Source organism: Bos javanicus, chromosome 21 (genome assembly GCF_032452875.1).
Source record: "Bos javanicus breed banteng chromosome 21, ARS-OSU_banteng_1.0, whole genome shotgun sequence".
Taxonomy (NCBI): domain Eukaryota; kingdom Metazoa; phylum Chordata; class Mammalia; order Artiodactyla; family Bovidae; genus Bos; species Bos javanicus.
The window spans coordinates 38,411,175-38,426,181 of record NC_083888.1 but is presented as its reverse complement, the minus strand read 5'-3'; positions in this window follow the sequence as shown (position 1 = coordinate 38,426,181).

The following is a 15,007-nucleotide window of genomic DNA, read 5'->3' as shown; positions in this document are numbered from 1 at the left end:
TCTTCTATTTCTTTGAATGATCACTGAGGAAGGCTTTCTTATCTCTCCTTGCTATTCTTTGGAACTCTGCATTCTAATGGGTATATCTTTCCTTTTCTCCTTTGCGTTTCACTTCTCTTCTTTTCTCAGCTATTTGTAAGGCCTCTTCAGACAATGGGTATGGTCTTGATCACTGCCTCCTGTACAATGTCACGAACCTCCATCCATAGTTCTTCATAGATGAAATATATGATAAGACTATATATGGCTTTGTACTGCCAAATGGTCCTCTAAAGTGACTGTACTATTGTGCAATTTCTCCAGTAATGAATGACAGTTTCTGTTGCTCTGCATCCCTATTGGCATTGCCAGATTTTGGATGTTAGCCATTTTAATAGGTGTTTGATAGTTTTGCATTGTTTTAATTTGTGATTACCTAAAAACAGAAAATGTTGTGCAGCTTTTTATATGCTTATTTAACATCCATGTATATTTGTTTTGAGGTGCCTTTTCAGATTTTCTGTCCATTTTCTTATTGGAATGCCTTTTTCTTGTTATTTTAGGTCTTTGCATACTTTGGATGTTGGTCTTTTATCAGATGTGTTTTGCCAGATTTTCTTTGTGACCTGTCTTTTCATTCTCTTAATAATGTCTTTCTTAGAACAGTTTTCAATTTTCGAATGTGCAACATATCAAATTTTTCATGAAATTTCCTTTTAACTTTGTTTGTTAAAAGTCCTTGCCAAAAGCAAAGTCAATATATTTTCTCACATGTTATCTTCCAGAAGTTTATGCTTTTGCATTTTGCATTTTTGTTTATGGTCCATTTGAGTTAGTATTTTTCGAAATGTGTAATGGCTATGTGTTAATATGTTCTGTAAAAAATGTCCTGTATTTCACATGTTCTAAATATGTGTACATATTTAAGAGAAATCATATGGTACTTGTCTTTATATATCTTGACTTATTTCACCTAGTGTAATGTTTTTGATATTCATCCATGCTTTCTCAAATGACAATGCTTTACTATTTTTTATGGCTGAATAATATTTTGTTATGAATATTATCATAATTTCTTTATCCATAAATAGACACTTCTGTTGTTTCCGTATCTTGGCTATGGTGAATAATGGTTCAATGGACATGAGGGTATTTATTTGAGTTAGTGTTTTTGTACCTTTGAATAAATACCCAGAAGTGGAATGACTGTTTCATGTGGTAGTTCTATTTTTAATTTTAATGAATTATTGTAAGTTTTTATTGAAATATATTTGGTTTGCAATATTGTGCTAATTTCTGCTGTACAGCAAAGTGATTCAGTTATACACACACACTTTCTTTTTTATATTCTTCTCCATTATAGTTTATCACAGGATATTGAACATAGTTCCCTGTACTATTCACAGGATTTTGTCATTTAACCATTCTGTATGTATCTATTTCTATTTTTTTTAAGGAACGTCCACACTATTTTCCATAGTGGTTGCACCAATTTACACTCCCACCAAAATGCATAAGGGTTTCCTTTTCTCCACATACTCACCAAAACACCAATAGATTTTCTTACATGTTATCTTCTAGAAGTTTATGCTTTTGCATTTTGCATTTTTTGTTTATGGTCTATTTGTGTTAGTATTTTTTGAAAGGTGTTAAGGGCTGTGTGTTAATCTGTGCTATATAAAATGTCCTGTACATCACATGTTCTAAATATGTGCGTGCATATTTAGATTGCACATATAAGAGAAATCATATGTACTTGTCTTTATCTATCTTGACTTATTTCACCTAGTGTAATGTTTTTGATTCTCATCCATGTTGTAACAAATGACAGTGTTTTACTATTTTTTATGGCTGAATAATATTTTGTTATGAATACATACCATAATATTTTTATCCATCAATAGACACTTCTGTTGTTTCCATATTAACCTCATATCAGATACATGATTGGCAAATATTTTCTCTCATTGAGTAGGTTGCCTCTTAATATTGTTGGTGGTTTCCTTTGTTGTACAGAAGCTTTTCATTGTTTCATTTCCATAGAAACTTTACAATCAGCTTGTTGACATCAACAGTATTGAGTCTTTTAATCCATGAACACTGAATTTTTCTTCATATATTTAGATCTTTGATCTTTTATTCAGAGTTCTATACAGATCTCATACATATTTCATTCAGTTCAGTTTAGTTCAGTCGCTCATCGTGTCTGACTCTTTGCGACCCCATGAATCACAGCACACCAGGCCTCCCTGTCCATCACCATGTCCCAGAGTTCACTCAGACTCACGACCATCGAGTCAGTGATGCCATCCAGCCATCTCATCTTCTGCCATCCCCTTCTCCTCTTGCCCCCAATCCCTCCCAGCATCAGAGTCTTTTCCAATGATCAACTCTTCGCATGAGGTGGCCAAAGTACTGGAGTTTCAGCTTCAGCATCATTCCTTCCAAAGAAATCCCAGGGCTGATCTCCTTCAGAATGGACTGGCTGGATCTCCTTGCAGTCCAAGGGACTCTCAAGAGTCTTCTCCAACACCACAGTTCAAAAGTATCAATTCTTCGGCGCTCAGCTTTCTTCACAGTCCAACTCTCACATCCATACATGACCACTGGAAAACACCATAGCCTTGACTAGACGGACCTTTGTTGGCAAAGTAATGTCTCTGCTTTTCAATATGCTGTCTAGGTTGGACATAACTTTCCTTCCAAGGAATAAGCGTCTTTAATTTCATGGCTGCGGTCACCATCTGCAGTGATTTTGGAGCCCATAAAATAAAGTCTGACACTGTTTCCACTGTTTCCCCATCTATTTCCCATGAAGTGATGGGACCAGATGCCATGATCTTTGTTTTCTGAATGTTGAGTTTTAAGCCAAGTTTTTCACTCTCCTCTTTCACCTTCATCAAGAGGCTTTTTAGTTCCTCTTCACTTTCTGCCATCAGGGTGGTGTCATCTGCATATCTGAGGTTATTGATATTTCTCCCGGAAATCTTGATTCCAGCTTGTGCTTCTTCCAGCCCAGCATTTCTCATGATGTACTCTGCATAGAAGTTAAATAAGCAGGGTGACAATATACAGCCTTGACGTACTCCTTTAGATTTATACTTAAATTTTCTCTTTGTTTGATACTAATGTAAGTGATAGCCTCTCTTTAGTTTCAAATTCCTATTGTTAATTGCTGGTATATAGAAAAGCAAATGATTTTTCTGTATTAACCTGTATCTTGTGAACTTGCCATACTCATTTTATTCTGGACTTTTGTTGTTGTTGCTTTTTTTTTTTTTAGATTCTTTGAGATTGTCCACATGGATAATCATGATATCTTTGAACAAAGACAGTTTTAGTTTTCTTCCCAATCCATTTACCTTTGCTTGTCTTATATTATTGCATCAGCTAGGATTTCTAGTACAAAGTTTAATAGACATGTTGCTAGGGAACATGTGTTTTGTCCTTGATTTTAGAGGAAAAAAATCTAGTTTCTCACAATGAAATATGATATTTGGTATAAGTTTTTTGTAGATTTTCTTTATAAGATTGAAGAATCTCTTTCGCTTCCAAGTTTGCTGATGGTTTTCATCATCAATAGATGTAGGATTTTTTCAAATTGTTTTCTAAGTTAATATGATTTTATGATTCTTATTCTTTAATCTTTTGATGCAAAGAATTATATTAATTAATTTTAAAATATCTAATCAGCCTTGCATACTTGGAAAAAATCCCACCTACTTCTGGTGTTTACTGATGTTTATACATTATGGGATTTAGTTTGCTAGTATTTTGTTGAGGAGTTTTAACTTATATTCATAAGAAATACTGGTCTATAATTTTTCTTCCTTGTGATATCTTTATCTGGGTTAGGTATTAAGGTAATATTGGCAGAAAGAGTCAGGAAATATTCCTTTTCTTCTTTTTTCTAGGAGAGATTGTAGAGAATTGAAAGTATTTCTTTCATAAATGTAGAATTTAGTAGTGAATCATCTGGTTCACTTGCTTTCTTTTTTGAAAGATTGTTTATTATTTAATCTATTTCTTTAATAGTTATATTTCTATTCAGGTTATCTATTTCTTTTTGTGTGAATTTTGGTTGTTTTTGTCTTTCATAGAATTGGTCAGTTTTATCTGTTACCAGCTTTATTGGCATAGAATTATTCATAACATTCCTTCATTATATTAATAAGAGTCTATGTGATCAGTAGTGATGGCCTCTCTCTCATGTCTGATATTAGTAATACATGCCTTTTTCTCTTTTTTTCCTTTCTGTATTTAATGTAAAATATTATTTTTAAACTTGCTATAGATTTATCAGGGCTTCCCACATAGCTCAGTGGATAAAGCATCTGCCTGCAATGCAGGAGACCCTGGTTTGATTCCTGGGTTGGGAAGGACCCCTGGGGAAGGGATAGGCTACCCACTCCAGTGTTCTTGGGCTTCCCTGGTGGTTCAGATAGTAAAGAATCTGCCTGCAATGCAGGAGGCATGAGTTTGATCCTTGGGTTGGGAAGATTTCCTGGAGGAGGATGTGGCAACCCACTCCAGTATTCTTGCCTGGAGAATTCCATGGACAGAGGAGCCTGGCAGGCTACAGTTCATGGGATTGGAAGTCAGACATGACTTAGTACTATCTTTCTTTCTTAGATTTATCAACTTTATTGGTCCTTTCAAAGCACCAGGTTTTGGTTTCTTTGATTTTCTCTGTTGATATTCTGTTTCCAGTTTCATTTATTTCTGCTCTAATTTTTATTATTTCTTTTCTTCTCCTTGCTTAAGTTCCTCTTCCATCTCTAGTTTCCTGAGGTGGAAGCTTAGTTATTGATTTTGGGTTTTTTACTTTTCTATTACAAGCATCCAATGCTATCAGTTTTCTTCTTGGCTGACTCTTTTGGCTGTATCCCATGGATTTTGATAAACTGTATTTTCATATTCATTTAGCTTGAAATACTTAAATAGTTCTTTTGAGAATTCTTGACCCTATGTTATTTAGAAGGGTAATGGTTATTTTCCAAGTATTTTGGAGTTTTAAAGTTATCTCTCAGTTATTGATTTCTAGTTTAATTCCATTGTGATGTAATAAGTTATTTATGCATGATAAATATTCTTTTAAATTGTTAAATTATATTTTAGGGGCATTAATATGGTCTATCTTGTGAATCTTCCAAGTGAGCTTGAGAAGAATGTGCTTTCTGTTATTATTGGGTGAAGAATTCCAAAATCATCAACTAGATCCAGTTGATTAATGGTGTTGTTCAGTTTAACTATATAATTACTGCTTTTCTGCCTGCTGGATCTATCAATTATGAAAAGAAGAATGTTAAAGTCTCCAACTCTAATATCTGATTTGTCTATTTCTTCTTGCCTTCCATATATTTTGCCTCATGTGTTTTGATGTTCTCTTGTTAGGTGCATACGTTAAGGATTGTAATTTAATTTTGGAAAAGTATTCTCTTTATCATTATGTAGTGGCCCTCTTTATCCTGATAATTTTCCTTTTTCTGTAGTCTTCTTTGTGTATAATTGATATTGCTACTTCAGTTTCCTTTCAATTAATGTTGCTGCTACTGAGTCACTTCAGTCGTGTCCGACTCTGTGTGACCCCATAGACTGCAGCCCACCAGGCTCCCCCGTCCCTGGGATTCTCCAGGCAAGAACATTGGAGTAGGTTGCCATTTCCTTCTCCAATGCATGAAAGTGGAAAGTGAAAGTGAAGTCACTCAGTTGAGTCCGACTCTTTGCGACTACATGGACTGTAGCATACCAGCCTCCTCCGTCCATGGGATTTTCCGGGCAAAAGTACTGGAGTGGGGTTTGCCTTCTCCTCAATTACTGTTAACATGGTATATTTTTTGAATCACTTCATTTTTAATGCATCTATATGTTTATATTAAAAGTGTTGTTGTTCAGTCACTAAGTCATGTCCAACTCTTTTTGACCCCATGGACTGCAGCATGCCAGGCTCTCCTGTCATTCACTATCTCCCAGAGTTTGCTCAAACATGTCCATTGAGTCAGTGATGCAATCCAACCATCTCATCCTCTGTCACCCCCTTCTCCTCCTGCCCTCAGTCTTTCCCAACATCAGGGTCTTTTCTAACGAGTCAGCTCTTCACATCCTGTGGCCAAAGTACTGAAGCTTCAACTTCAGCATCAGTCCTTCCAATGAATATTCAGGGTTAATTTCCTTTAAGATTGGCTAGTCTTATCTGTATGCTCTCCAAGGGACTGTCAAGTCTTGTCCAGCACCACTGTTCGAAAGCATTGTTTCTTCAACACTCAGCCTTCTTTATGGTTCAGCTCTCACATCAGTGCATGACTACCGCAAAAACCATAGCCTTGGCTATATGGACCTTTGGTAGCAAAGTGATGTCTCTGCTTTTTAATATGCTGTCTAGGCTTGTCATAGCTTTTCTTCCAAGGAGCAAGCGTCTTTTAATTTCATGCCTGCTGTCACTGTCCACCATGATTTTGGAGCCCAAGAAAATAAAACCTGCCACTGTTTCCAGTTTTTCCGCATCTAGTGCCCTGAAGTGATGGGACCAGATGCTATGATCTTAGTTTTTTGAATGTTTAGTTGTAAGCCAAATTTTTCACTCTCCTGCTTCACCTTCATTAGGAGAGTCTTAGTTCCTCTTTGCTTTCTGCCATTAGGGTGGTATCATCTGTGTATCTGAGGTTGTTGATATTTCTCCCAGCGATTTTGACTGTAGCTTGTGATTCATCCAGCCTGGGATTTCACATGATTATTCTGCATATAAGTTAAATACACAGGGTAAAATATACAGCCTTTACATACTTCTTTTACAATTTTGAGCCAGTCCATTTTTCCATGTACTGTTATAAATTTCGCTTCTTGACCTGCATACAGGTTTCTCAGGAGGCAGGTAAGGTGGTCTGATAGTCCCATCTCTAATAATTTCCCACAGTTTATTGTGATTCACACAGTCAAAGTATTTAGTCTAGTCAATGAAGCAAAAGTGGATGTTTTTCTGGAATTCTCCTGCTTTTTCTGTGACCCAACGGATGTATATTAAAAGTGGTTTTCTTATGAACAACTTATAGTTGAGTCTTATTTTTTAATCCAATATGAAAGTCTCTGTCTTTCAATTGGTGTTTTTAAATTACTTGCATTTAAATTGAACAATAGTATATTTTTGATATCTACCATGTTTCTAACTGTTTTATACTTGTTGCTTGTTCTTTGTTTTTAATCTCCTCTATTTCTGCCTGGGCTGTGACTTTTGAGTGATTTTTCTTTTAACCTTTTTTTCCCCCCTTCCTTCTGAGTGAGTCAAGAAGGCTAGAGAAGGCTATATTTTGCTAATTGCTTTTCTTCCCAGAAAATAAATCTCTTATAAAGTCATTTCCCCTGTAGCTCTTAGTTATGGATGTTTATATTTTCCTTTGTCATACTAGAAACAGAAGGGTTTTTCTTGGACTTTATTATAAAAGTCTGGTGGGGTTCCCAGAGATTAAAAAAATCCACGAAAATATAAGGGTCCTCCTATGCTGGGTAAAGGGAATCTCTTACTCTTAAGCTAATGCACAAACTCCAGAAATTTGTTAGAATTTCAATTTTAGTGTTCCTACAAGTTTGTGGCCCTAGCAGCTTCTGCTATAGTTCAGAATGTCCTGGATACATATATATATATATATTTTATTCACCTGTCTCTCTAGATTTCATGTGGTGGTTTGCCCCATGACCTTGATTTTTGCTGGGTGTAAGAAAAGTTACTGATTTTTCAGTCTGTTCAGCTTTTTTTTTTTTCATGTTTGAAGGATAGGGGTGATGAGTTTCAAGCCCTACCTGTTGGATCTGAAGGCTGATGAGCTCAGATCTTTATCTTTGAGATCATTTCTTCTTATTTTTTTCTTTAAGCTGTGTATTCTTTCAAACAAAATCAGTGATACCACCAATCAGAAGTAAATGAACTTTGTAGTGAGAGAAATATAATACATATAATTTTTTTCCAAATTAAACTTCAGACTTTATTTGAATGTCACTAGTTTATCCATGAATATCTTTTTTGATTTGCTTGTTTCAGGATCTGATCCAAGATATCAAATTGCATTGTTTTTTTTTAGAAGTTTTTTTTTTTTTTTTTGGCTTTGCTGGGTCTTCCTTGCTGTGTTCAGGCCTTATCTACTACTGTGATCTTGCTTTGAGTTGCTGTGTTTTTGGTGCACAGGCTCCTCATTGCAGTGGCTTCTCTTGTTGCAGAGCATGGGCTCTAGCACACAGGCCTCAGTGGTTGCAGCAGTTGGGCTCAGTAGTTGTGCCTTGCAGGCTGTAGAGTGTGGGCATAGTAGTTGAGTCTCCTGTAGAGTGTGGGCTCAGTTGTAGCATGCAGGCTTAGTTGCCATGTGGGATCTTCCTGGAGCAGGCATCAAACCCATGTCCCCTGCATTGGCAGGAGGATTCTTATCCACTGGACTACCAGTGAAGCCGCCAAGTTGCCTTTATTTATTTATTTATTTTTTGAGTTTTGAATTTTTTTTATTTTAAAAGAAATAAATTGGTCTAAATCATTATGCATGCTTCATCTCTTTCTTTTTTTATTTTATTTTTAAACTTTACAATATTGTATTGGTTTTGCCATATATCAAAATGAATCTGCCACAGGTATACATGTGTTCCCCATCCTGAATCCTTCTCCCTCCTCCCTCCCCATACCATCCCTCTGGGTCATCCCAGTGCACCAGCCCCAAGCATCCAGTATCGTGCATCGAACCTGGACTGGCGACTCGTTCCATATATGATATTATACATGTTTCAATGCCATTCTCCCAAATCATCCCACCATCTCCCTCTCCCACAGAGTCCAAAAGACTGTTCTATACATCAGTGTCTCTTTTGCTGTCTCGTATACAGGGTTATTGTTACCATCTTTCTAAATTCCATATAAATGTGTTAGTATACTGTATTGGTGTTTTTCTTTCTGGCTTACTTCACTCTGTATAATAGGCTCCAGTTTCATCCACCTCATTAGAACTGATTCAAATGTATTCTTTTTAATGGCTGAGTAATACTCCATTGTGTATATGTACCACAGCTTTCTTATCTATTCATCTGCTGATGGACATCTAGGTTGCTTCCATGTCCTGGCTATTATAAACAGTGCTGCAATGAACATTGGGATACACGTGTCTCTTTCAATTCTGGTTTCCTTGGTGTGTATGCCCAGCAGTGAGATTGCTGGGTCATATGGCAGTTCTATTTCCAGTTTTTTAAGGAATCTCCACATTGTTCTCCATAGTGGTTGTACTAGTTTGCATTCCCACCAACAGTGTAAGAGGGTTCCCTTTTCTCCACACCCTCTCCAGCATTTATTGCTTGTAGACTTTTGTATCACAGCCATTCTGCGATCTGCCATTCTGACTGGCATGAAATGGGACCTCATAGTGGTTTTGATTTGCATTTCTCTGATAATGAGTGATGTTGAGCATCTTTTCATGTATCTGTTAGCCATCTGTATGTCTTCTTTGGAGAAATGTCTCTTTAGTTCTTTAGCCCATTTTTTGATTGGGTCATTTATTTTTCTGGAGTTGAGCTGTAGGAGTTGCTTGTATATTTTTGAGATTAGTTGTTTGTCTGTTGCTTCATTTGCTATTATTTTCTCCCATTCTGAAGGCTGTCTTTTCACCTTGCTTATAGTTTCCTTTGTTGTGCAGAAGCTTTTTAATTTTAATTAGGTCCCATTTGTTTATTTTTGCTTTTATTTCCAATATTCTGGGAGGTGGGTCATAGAGGATCCTGCTGTGATGTATGTCGGAGAGTGTTTTGCCCATGTTTTCCTCTAGGAGTTTTATAGTTTCTGGTCTTACATTGAGATCTTTAATCCATTTTGAGTTTATTTTTGTGTATGGTGTTAGAAAGTGTCCTAGTTTCAATCTTTTACAAGTGGTTGACCAGTTTTCCCAGCACCACTTGTTAAAAAGATTGTCTTTAATCCATTGTATATTCTTGCCTCCTTTGTCAAAGATAAGGTGTCCATATGTGCATGAATTTATCTCTGGGCTTTCTATTTTGTTCCCTTTAGATGTATGTCTTCTTAGTCTCCTATGGTTTGTGAGGGTTTTTCACAAGTTTTACATAAAGGAGTGTGTCAGACTGTCTATTGCTTGTTCAGATTATTTAAAAATTATTAATTTGAACAGTTAATATATGTACATAGTAAGTTATTAAAAGAAAACTATATACAATGAAACCAATCTTCTGTTATTGTCTTCTTTAATCTATAAGTTCCTTTTTTGGAAGTAGCTTTTGCTACTAGTTTATTATACATTTTTTAAAAGATTTTTTTGATATATAGTATGTGTTCTCTTTTTATTCCTCCTCACAAAAATTGATAACCATCTCTGAATACTGTTTTATTCTTTTGTTTTGTGTTATCTGACTCTCTGACTTTGCTCAGCAACATAGGAATATTGGGGGATTTTCAACTGTCCAAAGAATAGTAAATACCCTTACATTTACTTTTGGCCATAACCAACCATCAGAGAAACAGACATTTAATCATTATGGTGTCTTACTTTGGGAGTAAGGTAGGAAGAAGAGGACTGCACTCTTATAGTTTCTAGAGCCTTGATGTTAAAACTGCTTAATTCACTCGGTTTAGAGTGGTTAATTAGTATTATTTCCATTGGAGTAACATTTAGCTCCTTCTGTGAGTTTGACGTCATGTTTGGGACTTAATATATTTGGATGGAAACAGATTGTTGTTACTTGAGTCCAGCAGAGAGGCAACTTAATAAGGCATTATAACTAGACATCCTAAGATATCCATACAATTTTCTAGGACTGTAATTTGGCTAGCATAATTTAAGGAATTGTCTCCAACCTGGATGGAAGGACCTTTCTATAGGTAATTAGCTCATGCCCAGTGAAATTGAAGGGAAATCAACTCTTCAGTTAACTCCCACTTCCAAAGGCCCTTAAGCTGGACTGGTCCATAGAGAGGCCTGCTGACCTTAAACTCACCTTAAAACAATGCTCAAACAGAGGAAACTACACTACACTAGGATAAGAAGATGACATCAGAAGTAGACAGCTTGCCCAAGATGCTGATCTGACTTTTATGATCATCTGTAATGTTTTCTTGATTCCTTGGACCTATGCCTATCAATCACATGTTTTCTATCATGGACATGATTCTATGCTAGTTTAAAACTCAATCCAATTTTTGGGTTGTGGTCAATTACCTATGCCTATTACTTCTGGGTTACCTTGGTGGATTTCTGTTCTTTAGGGCTCTGACTGGATAACCCCTGGGAAATTTGTTTTAGATGAGTGTTCAGTCCTGTTCTATCTATTCATAATAATTATAGATGGGATCCTCTCACCTGGCCAATTAAAAATACCTGCTCTGAGGCTGGCCATAGATTTAAGTTTTCTCTTAGGGTCATTTCAACTCAATCAGAGTGATGAGCTAAGTCTCAATAAAAAAATTAACTTCTCATCTATTAAAAGGAAAACTCCTACAATTATGGGGAGGATCTACATGGTTGACACCAGGCTATGGTCATTTAAGTTTAAAGGCTCCTCTATGTTGGGAATGGTTAAATCATACTAAAAATGATCAACCTGGTAATTATGAGACAAGGCTGGGTGCTTTATGAACTATGCCTGTTATTACCCTTAGAGAGAGTGATTGGTATGGAACTCAGTGGATTTGTGGCACTAATTTATGGCCTTGACATCTACAGGGATGATACGAAGGTAGCCTGGGATTCCCATGAATTTAAGGTCATAGATGTTAACAAATTATAGGTAACCCCAACCAATCTACCATTGGTATGATCTCAATGGGTCAAAGATCTGTGTTCTAATGGTATGACCATTTAGCAGCTTGTGTATGTGTGTGTGCGTGTGCCTTCAATGGGGTTGGAGGATGTAATTGACCATATCTAAGCCTTGACAACTTTCATAAGCTTTAAATGATAGTAACTGGGCTATTAGCCTATTGAATTCTGAGATCTCTATGATGAGAAAGGCAGTGCTACACAACTATAAGACACTTGACACCTTGCAGCATCTCAGGGAGATATCTGTGCTATAATTCAAACTGAATGCTGTATTTTTGTGCCTGATAAATCCTTTAATGTAACACATTTGAACCACTTGAAAAATCAGATTTCTGCTCTAAGTGACCCATTCTCTATTCTTGACAATCTTTAAAAAAAAAAAAAAACTGGAGTGGGAGGCTCATAGCTAAAATATTTACTTTTAATTCCACTAATGTTATTAACTATACCATTTGTATTTTGTTTCTTTCACAAGATTATTATTTCTTGTATTACCAAGTATATGACTGAGCCTTCAACGGAAATGATGATTAGACTTGAAGCAGTTGATCAAATGTATAGTTCGATATATGATCAATGATTGTAATAGTGTAACTCTAGATGGCAGTGGCACCCCACTCCAGTACTCTTGCCTGGAAAATCCCATGGACGGAGGAGCCTGGTAGGTTGCAGTCCATGGGGTCGCTAAGAGTCGGACACGACTGAGCATCTTCACTTTCACTTTTCACTTTCATGCATTGGAGAAGGAAATGGCAACCCACTCCAGTGTTCTTGCCTGGGAACAGGGACAGGGGAGCCTTGTGGGCTGCCGTATAGGGGGTCACACAGAGTCGGACACGACTGAAGCAACTTAGCAGCAGCAGTAGCAGCAACCAACAGCAGGTACAAACAAGAAGTTCCCCTGAAATTCTTATAACTTCTGCAAAGTCTCTTTTAAGAGTTTATCTACTTCTATCTTTGGTTGTGAAACCATAATTGCCACAGTTGATTTCACTTCATTTGTCCATAGATATAAATCAGTTTTTAACTGATTTAATTTTTGTCTCCAATCCTTTAGCTATAGTTTCTCTGTTCCTGCATTCATTAAATTGATTTTTTTCAACTGTATTTCAGCAAATGTTTCATTGTTAGTCCTTTTTTATATTTGTTTTATGAAGTGTCATATTCTTGCATTTCTTATGTGCTTGAGTCTTTTTGTTGTCTTTATAATTGTAACATTACTGGGCTTTGTATTAATTTTTTGAATTATATCTTCATTCTCATTGTGTAGAGATTGATTCCTGTCTTTTGGCCTTAAATACTGCTCTTCAAACATTTTTAAGTAAATATTCTTTCACTCTCTTATATGTGATTCAGTGGTTTTACTTGGTTCTTCATATATTTCTGGAACTTGACTGGGCTAGAGCTTGTTATTGATTATTTTGAGCAATTTTTTCCCCAACAATAGTAGTACTGAAAGGTACTACTGAAAGGTAGTTCCTTTCAGTTGACAGATTTAAGTCTTTGTTTCAGGAAAGCTTTATTCTCCTTTACTTTAGAATATTTTTTTTTCCTATTAGTTTTGTTTCTTCTATATACTAGGAACTTCTTCAGTCATATTTACCATATCTATCATTTTCTAAAATCATTGTTATTATTTTTTCTTACATTTCATTTTATTTGACTTTCTCTGGATTCTCCATTGACTCTTATTCAATATACATTTGCACTTATTTTTTATTTTACTCTAATGTATCTCTATTTTTATTTTTTCTAGGAAAAAAGCTGTGCCTATTTATTTGGCATTCAATAAATATTACTGAGTGAATTTGATTAAAATAGATTCAAGAACAAAGATTTATGTATTTAAAAAATGAGTGAAAAATGGCCTCTGTTGTTCCAGATCAAACAGCATGGTCTTGCACTCCAAGATAAGGTACAATTTAACAAGACAGTAAAGATTTTTTTTTTCAATCATCCATTCCATCTTTTTTGTTTGAAGTTATTAGTTTTTAACCACATATGTAATGAAAATATAAACTATTCTTATAAAGGTATTTTTATTTGCTTATTTTTAATGTAGTTTGAATGTAACTACTTACTTTAATGAAATTTTATATTTCAGTTGTCTTTTAGTTTGATCTCACCATATTCTCCATCCACATCCCCAAACTTAGAAACTCATGTTTAAAACGTGTTATGTGCTTTTAATTATTCTCCCCAATGCATCTATATGCATGTAGAAGATTTATATCATTGTTTTACAAAAATATGTGTATCCATGCTTAGTCATTCCGTCCTGTCCAGCTCTTTGTGACCCCATGGATTATAGCCCGCCAGGCTCCTCTATCCATGGAATTCTCCATGCAAGAATACTGGAGTGGGTCCATTCTCTTCTCCAGGGAATCTTCCTGACCCAAGGATAGAATCCCAACCCTTGTCTTCTGCACTGTAGGCAAATTCTTACCATCTGAGCCACCAGGGAAGCCACATTGCAAAATTACAAAAATGGGCTATTTCAAACAGTTTCTACATCATGTTCTTTTTTTGCAATAGTATCTCATGGAAAGTTCTCTAAATCAGTTATTGTAGCTATAATTCATTCTTTCAATGGCTACAAAATATTTCATGGTAGGGATGTAAAGTACTTTGTTCAACCACTTCCAAATGGTTAGCATTTACTTTATATTTGTTGTTTTTCTCACTTGAAAAAGCTGCCTTATTTTTATTTACCCTAGTTTTAAATAATTTATTAGCATGGTTAAATTCACAAGAATGAGTTTGCTGGGTCAAAGGGTCTTTGAATTTTTAATTTTACTAGATTTTACAGATTGCTTTTGATAGAGGTAATAGCAATTCATATTTTCTTCAGTAATATGAGTGTGCACTCTCCACATTCCACACAATGTATACTCACACTTTTTAAACATTTTAGTCAGCCTAATATATACAAATGTTTGTTGTTATTTTATCGTTTTTCTGATTGAGATATTCAAGCACTTGTCATTTTCTGGTTTTTGGACTCTTGGATTTGCTCTCCTGTTTGACTCATTGTATCATTTGCCCATTTATCTACTGTGGGTTATTTATATGTTTACTCTGACTGAATGACTGCACTGGGTCTTCCTTGCTGTGGCCTACTTTCTCTAGTGGCTTCTTCTCTAGCATGCTTTCTCTAGATACTCTTTGTTGTGGTGCACAGGCTTCTCATTGTGGAGACTTTTCTTGTGGAGCTCACGCTTGTGGGCTCCAGGAGT